Consider the following 13,031-nt stretch of genomic DNA (forward strand, 5'->3'; position numbering starts at 1 on the left):
TGTTGATTCAGCATGTGTGTTAGGCAATTTACTTGTCACTGGGGATTCAGTCATGAGCAACCCACACCAAGCACTTGTTTGCTCTTATGGATTTTGTATTACATACAAAGTGATGAATACAGAAACCAATTACAGGCATGTCTTTCAGAGAAAACAGAACAGGGTAATCTGATGTAATGACAGCTATGAGGGTTGGCAGCTCTAGATGGGGCAATCCAAGAAGATCAGTCAAAGGAGGTGGACAGTTGAACTGACACTTGAGTGATGAGAAGACAGCGTGGAAAAGACCAGAGGAAAGGATGTTCCAGACACAAGGAGCAGCAGGAGTTGCTGGTTCCATACCATACCCTTTCATGACAAGTTTACCCAAACATGACCACCAACAGTAAACCATGACAAAGGTGTAGATATATGTTCCTATAAACCACAACAAAAGTACAGATGTATGTTCCTGGAAATCAGAGTCTAAGCTCCATTGAGGGAAGAGCTTTCATCTGGATTTGTCCCTGATGGCTATCCTGTAATCAAGTATTCAACAAAGTGCATGAAGGAAATCCTAGTTAGGTAGGTTGGTGAGAGTCCAGCAACACTGCTGTAGAAACACTTCAAGGATATTTCTGTGGACCAGTAGTTTCACATTCCTCTGTCAACGTATTGAGCACCTGATTATTGCTGGAGGAATGGCAGAGCTGAGATTTTCTGGAAACAGCCACTAGCTCCTTTATTGACTTCATATAAACAAGAATAGTGGTAACTTATAGTAAAGGATCTTGACAATGAAAGGATTAAGAGGTGAAAGGGTAGTCGAATCTACAGGAAGGAATTTCATGTTAACAGAATAAGCTCGACAGGATTCCTTACTTGAAGAGACATTGTCTTCAAAAGCAGCTAAATTTATGTTCCCAACAGGTGGGCCAGCCTGCGGAATGCTGATATTCTTTCTGTGCATGAGCTTGCTAAGTTATGCATGTATCGTGTGAGGTAGGGAAATCTTTCTCGACAACAAGCTGTCCAGAAATTTAAAGCAGAAGCCCACATGTCATATTCTATGCGTCTGCTCTGCTTTCTAATTGGGAACACGGGCAACTGCCTAGTCCCTCCATAATTTATCCTCATCCCAGTTCCAAAGACTTACTCCTGCTGCATAAATAAGGCAGAATTGTCCCCTCCTCAAATAACCATCCTCTTTCACCACCGCATCGGTGTGGACTGCCATGTGAATAATGTGTATGTGATATGGAGACTCACACTAAAAACAATTCTGTGTTGTATAATCTTGAGTTCAACACCCTTTGAGAAATATTTTCTCTTTGTTTAAATGATAAGAACTCAGATTTAACCAAAACTTTAGTGATCATCCTTTCTTGAAAACTAGTGGAAATTATACTATTTACATTTTCAAACCCAGTTTCATTGTATTCAGCTCACATTGGCAAATAATTTTCACAAAATCTTCTTTTTTTTTTTCTCGCAAACCTACTACGTCCAAGGCACTGTGCTAAGTGTGGTGAGGAATATAATAATAAATAACACATGATTTCCACCTCTCCTTAACAATCTAACTTCCTATTCTAACTACTAGCATGGAACCAAAGTAAAATACAATATAAAGCCTTTTAAAATGCTGTGTTTTGACAATCATCTTAGTAATGGGAATTTTTTTGCACAAAAGACATTTGCAGCTCTCCTAATTTTTTTTCACTTTTAGCATCTTTCATTAGCATATAATGTGCAAAAGATAAGCGATACCTTCATCCCATCCTCAATTCCCCCTCACTCCTAACCTCCCTTCTGCATCCTGAACTCTATACCATCCATGACTTAAAGTTCCGAGTACCTTACTCATTCACCAAGTATTTGCTGGATTCATGCATTAATTAATATGAAGAATGAGGTATGGAGATTTAGGGTACATAATCATGCTTAATGTATTTGTGTGTGTGTGTATAGTTTTAAACAACAAAGCCAGGGGCTCAAATCTGTTTTACAACAGAAGGGTGATTATAAAGGGTAGAGTAACCAGATGTAAATTCACTTACAAGGCAAGAGATAAGAGATAGCGAGGGGCTGGGCGAAAGGATGGTGACGAGATGATGGAAAAGCAATGAACGGAACTGGAAGTTATATAGGAAGGGTGTAGGAAGCTCCTTTCTTCTGAAGCAGCCTGGTCTCCATAAACAAGGGAGAAAACCTGCCTTTGTTCTGGAAAAGAATTCCCACAGAGGGGACTAAGCTTTTGTTCACAAATACTCAAATACAGCATTTAAATGCACATACAAACCCTCTTTCACCAAAGCTGTGGGAAGGGGTCTTCAATGACAAGGGTCTTGCCTTGCTTTGAAAACGTGGAGATGGGGGACATGGCCCCGGACTCTCAGTGCTGACTCGGGGGCCAGGCGCTCTCTGGTTCAAGCCAGTTGCCTTGCCCTTTGCTCTACAGCGAGCAGCTTCCATGGAACGCATGCCTCTGACCTTTGTATGAGTTTATTTCTTTTGGAGGAAATAGGAGTATTTTTTTCTACAGTTTTTAAGTTGAAGAGGAAACATGACCAATTGCTGGATAATAAGCAGCAGAGACAAAGCCACGATGAGGGAGTGTTTTCACTGCATGTGTGTGATAGGTCAAGGGAGAGTTCAAGCCAAGGCTCTCCTTTAACTGAAGCAAAATTCCATCATCAGTCCCAATGTTTTGGAGTTTATTAGTGTGTTAAGATGAAATTCTGGTAGGAAATTTAGGCATGTTTTACTTGATTCTCTCCCTCCACAGACTCCCGGGAACATTTCATACGAGTGTTGTTTTCTACTTCCCAGGTTTACGAGACAACCTATAATGAAAAAGATTATGGAAAGGAATATATGTATGTATATGCATGACTGGGACACTGTGCTGCACACCAGAAATTGACACATTGTAACTGACTAGACTTCAATTAAAAAAAGAGAGAGAGACAACATAAAGGTAATCCTATGTTAGTTTGTGTACCGCTCACCGAACACATGTTCACCGTGACTGAGCATTGGCTCTTTGACTTCAAAATGGTGATGGGAAAGACTAAGTAAGCCAGTAGGCTAAGGATCAGTTAAAAATGTGGTGGCTAATTACAGACTTGTGGCTCCAAGTGTGTTGTGTAACTTCTTCACTTGCTCTCTTACTCATAGAAGAGATGCTTCATCCATCGTGTAGTAAGTAGGTTCAACTAGGAACCAATTAAAGAACTGGCAAAGCACTTTCTGAATGTAGAGTGTGTCCTACTTTTTTTTTAACCCAGTAAAGCAAGCATCATTATGAAGAACTGACTGTAGGCAAAAGTGAACATATTGACTAAGAACACCAGAAAGGAATGAACAGATAAACCAGTTGTGATATCAGAAGAGACATCACCCAGGAAACGTCCAGGGAGGCAGACAGAATCACACATAAACACACCCGAGTTTGTTCTCTTCTGGCTGTGAGCTCTTTGCGGGTAGGGTTTGTATCTTATTCATCCTTGGATACCCAGGCTTAGAGTTCTGTATGACTTGGTAGTTCTGTCTAGTTCATTGCTGAATTAGGAGGAAATCAATCAGATTGATTTAGATCACATTACAGCACAAATGACAGGCGATGTCATAATTTTACTAGAAGTATTTACAACTTTTCAAAAGATCTTTATTAACTTCCCCAAACTGTAATCGAGCCAAGGGAAAATGTTCAGGTATTGGATACCATGGGACAGAAGAACCAGTCTAGCCCCCTGAAGTTGCAGTAGTATGTCAACTGCTATGCAAGAAACCTTTTCAATCCACAAGGGATGAACACGCCCTGTCTCTTCCAAACTTCCGTTCACATCCTCGCTTTTACCAATCTCAACCTAGTTGCATTCTATATGCTTTTTAAATTGTACACATATTGCATGATTTAAATGGCATAAATGGAGCTAAATGCAAAGAAGATATGCAGCTATGTGTTCATTAAATGTCTAGTGAGTACTAGTCTCTGTGTTTGATGCTTTGGCACAAGAATGAGTAAAACAAATAGGGAAGGCACGTGGGGACTGTGAGCTTCCAGAAGAGGATGGATGTGCCAGCAGTAGGCATCATTTTTGGTTCATAATTGGCATTTGGAAAATAATATTTAGGAGAGAGAAGAAGGAAAAAGAGGTCGGGGGGAGGAATAGAAAAAAAGAGAAAAGAATAAAGAAAAGAGGGTGAAGGGAGGAAGGGAGAGAGAGAGTGCTTAGGTGGAATGCTCACAATTAGGATGAACGTGTGGGTAGCCTGAGATGGAGATAAAAGGAGAACCACGCACTGGAGTGAAAACACCAGATAACGCAGGTGCCGCAAGAGGCACTAACTGTGACTTGATGCTGATAAAGAGCTAGAACAGGGGCAGCCCATCCAAGATCGATTCTGACTACAAGGAAACATTGAGTATTCTTTCTGGGAGGCACTTTGCTGTGGGACGTTCCTCCAGTGAACTCTGATCGAGTAAGAAAGCACAAACATCAGGCATCTGGCAACTACATTTGCCGTCTGGGAGTTAACTTCCCTCCTGGCAAAAGTCCTCTCTCACTGGGTGAAATGTGCATCCCTACACTTATTCGGTGGTTTGCCAAGATTCTCCAGATCTAAATGTTATTTCCCCTGCTGCAAGATTCTTGATGATTTTTATGCTGTAAAGATACAATCATTCTTTAAAATTTTGTCGTTATTTAAAATTTTTTATTCAATTTTAACTAACATCCTTGAGACATTTTTGTGGTTGCCTTAATACACAGAGTTATGTGAAAGAAAGATGCCTAAGTTGTGGGGTTAAGACGTGGAAATTCTGTTTCCACTATTCACTAGCTTGTGATCGTTGGCAAGCTAATTAATTTCAACTCAGCTTTCTCATATGTAAAATTCCAAAGCTGTATTTGATAGTATTGTTTAAATTAGTAATCTTAAATGTCAGATAGTTTATATGTTGCCCAGCATATATTTGCACGTGCTGCCTAGCAGACACTTAACTTGACATGTGACAGCTAGCACTGACAGGAGGAGCCGGAGGAGGAGTAATAGTAGGAGCAGTAATAATAATCGTCAGGTACCAGAAGACAGACCCGGAGTGGGAAGAATCAGAGAACCTTCTCTTATGCACACTAGTCTTACTTTCAGTCATATTTGGTTTAGATCTCTCAGAAGGTTGAGTTTTCTGCAAGCAATGATTCTAGAGTAAACATTCATTGTGAGATCATAGGAATCCATGAAATTCAAAGTAAGTTTTCTTGATCTCCATGATTCAAAATAAGAATTTTTTTTTCTTGAGAACATGATATCATTAACATGACACCACGTTAATACTCTTTTCCTCTCACTGGAGAAAATTTTCCTCCCTAAATGTAAATATTTTAATGTTTTTTTTTTAATTAATATGTGTTTAACATAAAAATTCAAACAATAGAGATATAGAGGAGAATGTAATCTTTCCACTCTCCAGATCATTACTTTTAATAATTCAGTGAATGTCGTTTCAGTAGAGGCATCTGCAAACACATAGAATATGAATATGAATATATACCAAAGACATTGGGTGATATGTCAAGACTTTGTACACACATGGTCCTCCACAACTTTCGTCTTACTTAGTAATAGATCATGGACACCTCTTCATGGCGATGAATATAAATACATCTCGTTTTTTTAAATTGCTGCCAAGTATTCCACCTACATGTGTGCCACATTTTAACTAATACTTTCACTTTTCATTGTAAAAAAAATTTTACTAACCATTCTTGTACATATATATCTTTGTCTATTTGTGTTAATATTTCTGTAGAATCAATGCCTAGAGATAGAGCTGAACGGCCAATGGATATACACTTTTTAATTATTGAACTGACCCACAAAGAGGTTATGCTCTTTAAACTCCCACCACTAGTGAATGATATTACCTAGTCTTCTCGATGGAACTAGCTTAAGATAGGGCTTTCTTCCGGTGGGACTTGTCATCTGAGATAGTCAACATGGGCACAAGGTGAGTAGACAACAGAATACAAGAGCCAAAAGCCAGGTCTAGCTCATGGTGCTCAGTAGTCACTCGACACGTATTTGCTGATGGGCTGAGTATCTGGCTGTCTAACCATGATCGTCAAGGTCCTGGCTTAGGGAAGGCAAATGAATTGGATGAAGAAATAAGAAATAAGTAACACTATGCACAAACAATAATATTCATGGTCTCCTACTTTAAAAAAGTGTGAGACGTTGAAGAAACTTCTCTTGATGGTTTGATCTTTTCAAGCTCCAGTAAGAAAGACATGAAATACCCATCCTTTTATCGTGTATTTTCATCAGCTTTTCAAATAATGAGGCAGGAAAATTACAATGACTATACTTTGGTCATACCTATTCTCTCAAGACCAATCAAGACCTTACAAAGTATGGTTTTCCCCTTTGTGCCTTCCGGTGATTGAGAATTTGCCCTTACAGTTCCCAGTGGAGGTAATTTTCTTTATTAGTAAGTATAGGAAGCAGGTTTGAAATGTCATATTTTTCTGGAATAAAAAGGACTTACAGTGAATTTAATTCTTTTGAAATGCTTATTCCCTTTAGTGTAAAAATATTAAAGATTGCCATTCACAGATTAAAGACCATGTTGCATAAGTGGGTTTATCAGTCAGGGAACTAGTTACCTCAAACAAAGTGCAAAATTGCAATAAAGATATAAGAATAATCAAAGATGTTTTTAAATAGTGTAGGAGTTCTTTTAAGGTGGAAATAGACAGAGAGAAAAGTCTAGCATAAAATCTGATTTAAAATTCAGGAAACTGTAGATTGTGTTCCCTAACATTGTGATCCCCACACCTCAGGGTGCACCGCTGGGACCATGTGCCCTTTCTTTACCCTCCCATGATTGCACAGCACGAAACTGCCTCCTGATCATTAGTACTGCACAGAGCAAGCATTCTACCAAGAGTAATTGTTTGCCTACATAAAGGCACCAGTCATTCTTCAAAGACACATCAATGAATACAAATGCAGAAAAACTTTGAACAACCCTATTAAAAATTGCTACTACTGTCAGATATTGGTAAATGAAAAACTAAGTAGCAACAGTTTCTAATGCAAATAAAGTCAGTCCCTGGATTATTTCTGAGTGGATTAACCATCATGTACATGTGTGAAGAATCGTGAATTACTCTGACACGAGTTGATTTTCTTTTTTCCGAAGGATTTCTCTTACCTCCTTTCCCTGCCCTGGAGAAATCACTTAATGTTTTGGTAAAACGTTTGGGGAGGTTGTTAATTTCACATACGCGTTGAATCCTGTGCTTTTTCAAACAACCTTCGAAGCTTATATTTTTAAAGTGTGTGTTGTTGCTCCAAGAGATGCCCTGGAATATACTTATGTTCCTTAGAATGTTTCTAATTATTTCTTAAGTCCCCAAAGAAAGGAGTTCTGGCTTAGGGAAAACATCTAATGTAAAGTACTGTTTAAAAAAATTTGCTTTGCATAATGCATCTGAGTTTCATAAAATGTGTTTCCTTCTCTTTCCTGGTTTAGCCAAAGGAAGGGATCAGTGTCCTTTCAATAATGTTAACAGGCAAGACTACACACTTAAGCGTTCCCAGGGATGCCAAAGTGGAATTTCCTTTCATCCAGATTTCTTCAGGGTTTTGATTCCTGACTCCCCTAAAACTTGGGAGCAGCTATTCCAGCTTCCGCTCTTTCCCCTGGTTATCTTGCCAAATTCTGCAAATGTCATTCTTGCTTCCTCCCAAATCACACCCAGGGACATTGTCCTCACTTTTTTCTGGATGGCTTTTTTCCCCTTGCCCTTTGACATACTTCTGAGTTCCTCAGGGCTACAGAACATGGCCTATTTTAAATCAAGTCAATGACACATTCTCAGTTTCCATAGTCATGTTTTTCTTTAAAAGTCTGGTACATGTATTGTCTTTATTAAAAAATAACATTCTATTTTTAAAAATCACAGAAAAGTAGTCCAAAGTGGAGCCCAACCATCTCATAGCTGCAAAAATATCTGGAACATAAAACCTTAGGGAACAGATCTTCTAAAAGTACATTATTCCTTCTAACTGTTGGATATATGCCTAATAGCATAATTTGGAACTACAAATGAAAAAAACCTAAAAATATAAAAGAAGGCATAAGATAACTTTACATGTAATATGTGGGCTCTAATCTTTGCTGATTTTAAGTTAATTTTTACTAACAATGTGCCTTTATCCTTTATGGAATGTAGGAAATACTATTCTTAAAATTTTTACTGTTCTTAATTTTCCAACTAGATTCCTCTCATTACTGCAATTTGACAACAACACTAAGGAAATAATTAGAAAAGAAAGAGTTATGCTGCCGTCACTGAACTCTAGTGAATTTTCTCTGTTTTACAGATAAGAAAATCGATCCCCAGTATGTCATATGGCTTGTCCGAATTCATGCAGATATCTGCTCGACGAACATCAAAACAGAGTTCTTTTGGCTTTATAGGTATGCTCTCTTCCATATTGAAATTTTGTCTTCCCAGTATTATTCTATTTCCCCTAAATTAGAGTGCAAAGCTCATCTTGCTAAAAGTTATAATATTGAAAACATTCAAGCATCTTACGTTTTCTTGGTGGAGTGTTGTCTCTTGGATCCTCTGCCCCAGCCTCTAAGACAGTATATCATAAACAGCACTGTGTTCCTAGAAAGATTTCAGACATTAGTGCTGGCATCAAAGACTTTAAGGATGAAGGACTGGAGTCCCCATCATGTCTCTATTCAGCTTACCTAACTGTCTATCCCCCTGTAAAAACTAGATGGATCATAGACGTTGATGACGTCTACCATAAGTTTAACCAGATGTTTGTTATCCCAACCAGAGCTGACATACTAGCTGTGGCGTTTTAACTGCATCAGACAAGCACATCCAGAGATCTAGGTGAGCAGGTGCTGTCAGGTGGGGCTCCCCAAAGGTAGCAGGATCACGAAGGCACTACTTGGGACTCGACCGGGAGGCTGATTAACCGTAATAAGGCCCAGCCACTGGAGTAAGGCAGCAAGTTCATCAAAGTTGTCTACCAAGTAGACTCGGGGTCCCCGAAACAAGAAGGAAACCCAAGTACCAGAATCCAGACATGGATGTTCTGGAGGCTGGGCTGGGTGATCGGAGGGTGTGACAACGCTGTCTCCAAGTGAGGACCCAGATGTAGCTTGTGCTTCCTGCGAACAGCAAAGCTGAGATTCCAGGAAAGGAAGAAGTGATCTCAACCTCAGGGAGACAAATGAGCGACCAGGGCCTAAACAGGTCAAAATAACCATGCCCAGTTCCCACCCTCCCTCCCCTGACTGGGCTTTTAAGGTCATTTTTTCCTGTGTAATGTATTTTATTTTAATGTCTGTCTTCTGCCAGCTATGATGATTACTTTTCTTTTTATTAATATTAGTGATAATAACATTGAAACATGGTTAAGTCTATTGGGGAGACCGGACTTTAAAATAAATAAAGGTAATATAGAGTAAGAAGTGCTTTAGTACAGGCATGCACAAGCTTCAGAGGGAATAATAATTCTCCTTGGAGTGGTCACAGAAGCCTTGACAGGTCGAGTCACATTTTAGCTTAAGGTTAAAAGCTGAAGAGTCCAACAGACAGTCATAGAAGATATTGCAGGCAGAGGTGTTTCTTCATCCCGTATGAGTCAAGGTGGAAGGTGAGGGTGGAAAGGTACAGAGGGGTACGTGACCAAGAGCACTGGCTCCTTTGCAGAAGAGTCTGGATTTGTGTGGATAAACCATTGAGAAGATTTTTAAGCTGCAGAGATGTGAAGATTTTTAATCCATGGAGGAAGACAATTTACCTTTTATAAAATTCATTCTAGCAGCACTGTGGGAGCTGGGACTGGACTCACACTGGCAAAAGGAAGACAGGAAAGCCAAGGGGACCCCAAAGACGAGAAGGCTAGTGAAGGGTTGTTACAACAGATCGGCAGGGAGGGGATGTGCATCTATTTAACCTGTGTTTTTTAACTGGGATTCTCCCATCTTAATCCTGAGCAAGATACACAAGAATCCCCACCCTGTGCCCAACAGTCCTCCTCTCCAGCCTCACTCTCTCTCTGACACTGGTGATATGGCCTTTGAAACATCTTTGGAACTGACCCTGGACAGCAGCCATGAAGCCTCTCACATCTTTGTCTTTCTGTTTCCTTTTTGCTAAACCTTGAATGGAGAACTGTTTCTTAAGGTAAGGAACACTGGTCACCTTGAAGGCTTATTATAAATGCCTATTTCTAGACTCTTCCTGGCAATCAGAATCCTCTTACAGTTGAACATCAAATCTGTACTTTTCACAGTCTCCCCTGGGGAGAATGACTTTGAGAAGCCCTGCAAGAGACCACCAGATAAGTGCTTCTTAAACTTGGCTAACCATCTCACTGGCTTGGGGAACTTCATAAAAGTAGCCTTGGAGGCCCCATCTGTCCAGAAATCTGAAGGCTTCGGGTTGAGTGGGGAATCCTGACTTAGCAGGAGCCCTCCTGGAAGCTGGAGGCGTATCAGGTTTAAGAACCATCGCCTACTATTGCTTTCCTGGTAGACGATCTTTCTCCTGCTTGAATAAACGAACCGATTAGTCACAAACCTTCCCTTGTGTGATTACAAAGGGATGGCTGAGTTGCCATTTCGTTGAATTGAAATTGCCAGAGGAAGATCTTAAAAAACAAAGAGGCTGAGATGAAAGAGGAGCATCCTTCTCACAGCTTACTGCTGCTAAGAGAGGGCCTTGAGAAGGCATGGCTCCTGGTGACCACAGCACTTCTTAATTTAGGCCTTACAAGGTGCACATTAGGCAGAAAACCACCTGACATGGGACAAAGAGTTGCCTTTGATCTTATCTCTTGTATCAGAGCCCTTCTCTGGCTCCTCCCTCATTTGTCTCAGAAATCTTGGGGCAACTCCCTTTAACTGGGTAATACCTGTGTTTCCAGTTCAGAAAGCAAGGGTCATCAGTTTTCCACTTGCTCACCTGCCACGGTGTGTGAGGATTTTAGGATCTGAAAATGATCTAATCCAATAATGGGCCTTTTGGGGGTAGGAGAAGAATTAGGGCAGCATAAGAACTTTGGATGGGCTAAGTGGTCATTCACAGCTGTAAATAAAAAGACAGCAATGGAAAAAAAAACCCCACCTTCCTGGGTCTTGGTCACCATATCAGAACCCAAGTCCAATGACGGCAGGAGTTCATGTAACTTAAAGTAAGATTAAAGAGTCGAAGGGGAGAGGAGGTCCTACAGAAACAGAACATTTGGCCATTAGTTACCACTCAAAGTGGACCCAGCTCCATTACTTAGTTTTCTTCTTGGCTTCATGAATTCTGCGTGGGACTGAGTACTGAAGCTCCAGGACAAACTCTGTGAATACATGGAGGGAGATTTTAACAGTTTCCAAATGAGGAAAAGATGCTCTTGGAAGATTTTTCAAGGGAGTAATGGTCACAGCTCAAAATTTTTGCTTGAATTTACCATGGTTGAATTAAAGTCTATTTAGGCAGACTTCTGGCAAGAGACCTTTTCATAACTTGCAAGGTATTAAAAGAGGGTGAGCTTTTGCCTAAGGTAAAACGTGAGCCTTCTCATGATTTCTGTTGTTTAAACATTCACATAAAAAGAATAACCCAGGCACACACATGGACGATCCTCTCTACCACCACGGAGACCAAGAAGGTAGTTTATTTTGAAGCTGAGTCTTACCAATCATAGGGCCACTCACTGATTTGGCCTGGAAATTCCAGAAAAGTCTTCAAAAGAAAAATCTCGCCAGCAATCTAGAAATAATCGTTCATTATTATTAGGTAAGGAACCAATTCATCAGGAGAGACAAGAAAAATGTCACTGAAAAAGTGTCACTTGAGCTGAGAATTGCAGATAATACAAGTCTGCCAGAGAGAGAGGGAGGGAAGGGCATTCTAGAAGTGTGAACAGACATAGAAATGTGGCAGTTAAAAGAAAAAAAAAAAGGACATGTCTTAGTGCCAAAAGTTGTGTGGGAGGGGAAGATAAGAGCATAGGGTGTCTGTCTGGGGACCAGCCACATAAGGGGGTGGATCTAGGGCTGCAGGTCAGGCGAAGGCATTTGTCAGCAGCAGGAGAGTCATCAAGTCTTCCCGCTTGGGGAGTTAGCTGGGCAATCAGATCCAAGTCTTCACGAGGCAATTCCAGGTGCGGAGCGGCTTAGTTTAAGGAGTGACTGGCAATTGTGACTAAAGACCAATTAGAAGGCTCAGGCAAGAGTCTAAAAGAAAAATCTCCTCCCTGGTGAAATATACCTGATCTATCCTTCCCGTTTTACATGTTAATATCCTTCCCTCACATCCCTGGTGGTGACGGATAATCAAAACAAATATTTACAATCGTCTTTACTACAACTGCTACTTCTACTAAAGCTATATTAGAACAAACTTTTTCCAGCCATCGTGATCAACAATTAACGTGAAAAGCACATCGTGTGGTCACGCCAGCCCTCTGACCTATGTTCTGCATTAACACCTACTTTACATTTTGGTGAGGAAATAGAGACACAGGGCGGTAAGTAAAATTCCCTAAGTGGGACTCAGCTAACAAGTGGGTGATCTTCAAAAAAAAAAAAAAAAAAAAAAGAAGGGTCATTAGGATGGGAAGTAGCGGGGCACCAGAAGTTAAAGCCATTTGACTAGGGTCACACCGAGAGGCTTTTTCGATCTGTGGTCCTGTGGCTGCTCATACTCCACTCTCATCCCTGTGATATCACCATTTGCTGTCATTTGTTTTTTCCAAACTATGTCCTCTTATCTCCTCCTCCCATGTGGCTGATCAGTCTCCCTTCCCTGAAAAAAATGTTGCGCTCATCATTTCCTGACTTGCATCATTTGTAAACTTGTTTGAAATAGGATTTTCCCCTCTGCTTTCAATCTAGCTTTGAATGTAGCTGCTAAGAGTCTGTTGGGATCCAAACAAGTATGTAAGTGGAGCCAAACAGACATTCTTCCCATTCACCACCATCACCATGACTTCTGTCCTAATGAGATTGACTA

The 13,031-nt window shown here is 40.3% G+C and overlaps 1 long non-coding RNA gene across 1 annotated transcript in view; it reads left to right on the forward strand.

Annotated features, from left to right (window-relative positions):
- LOC123615867 (uncharacterized) overlaps positions 1 to 8,627 on the forward strand; it is an 82,192-nt gene extending 73,565 nt beyond the window's left edge. Inside the window, exon 4 of the long non-coding RNA XR_012503153.1 lies at positions 8,377 to 8,627. This is a non-coding gene — a long non-coding RNA (uncharacterized LOC123615867). The remainder of the gene's footprint in view (positions 1 to 8,376) is intronic.
- The last annotated feature ends 4,404 nt before the right edge of the window (positions 8,628 to 13,031 follow it).

Source organism: Camelus bactrianus, chromosome 29, assembly GCF_048773025.1.
Source record: "Camelus bactrianus isolate YW-2024 breed Bactrian camel chromosome 29, ASM4877302v1, whole genome shotgun sequence".
NCBI lineage: Eukaryota > Metazoa > Chordata > Mammalia > Artiodactyla > Camelidae > Camelus > Camelus bactrianus.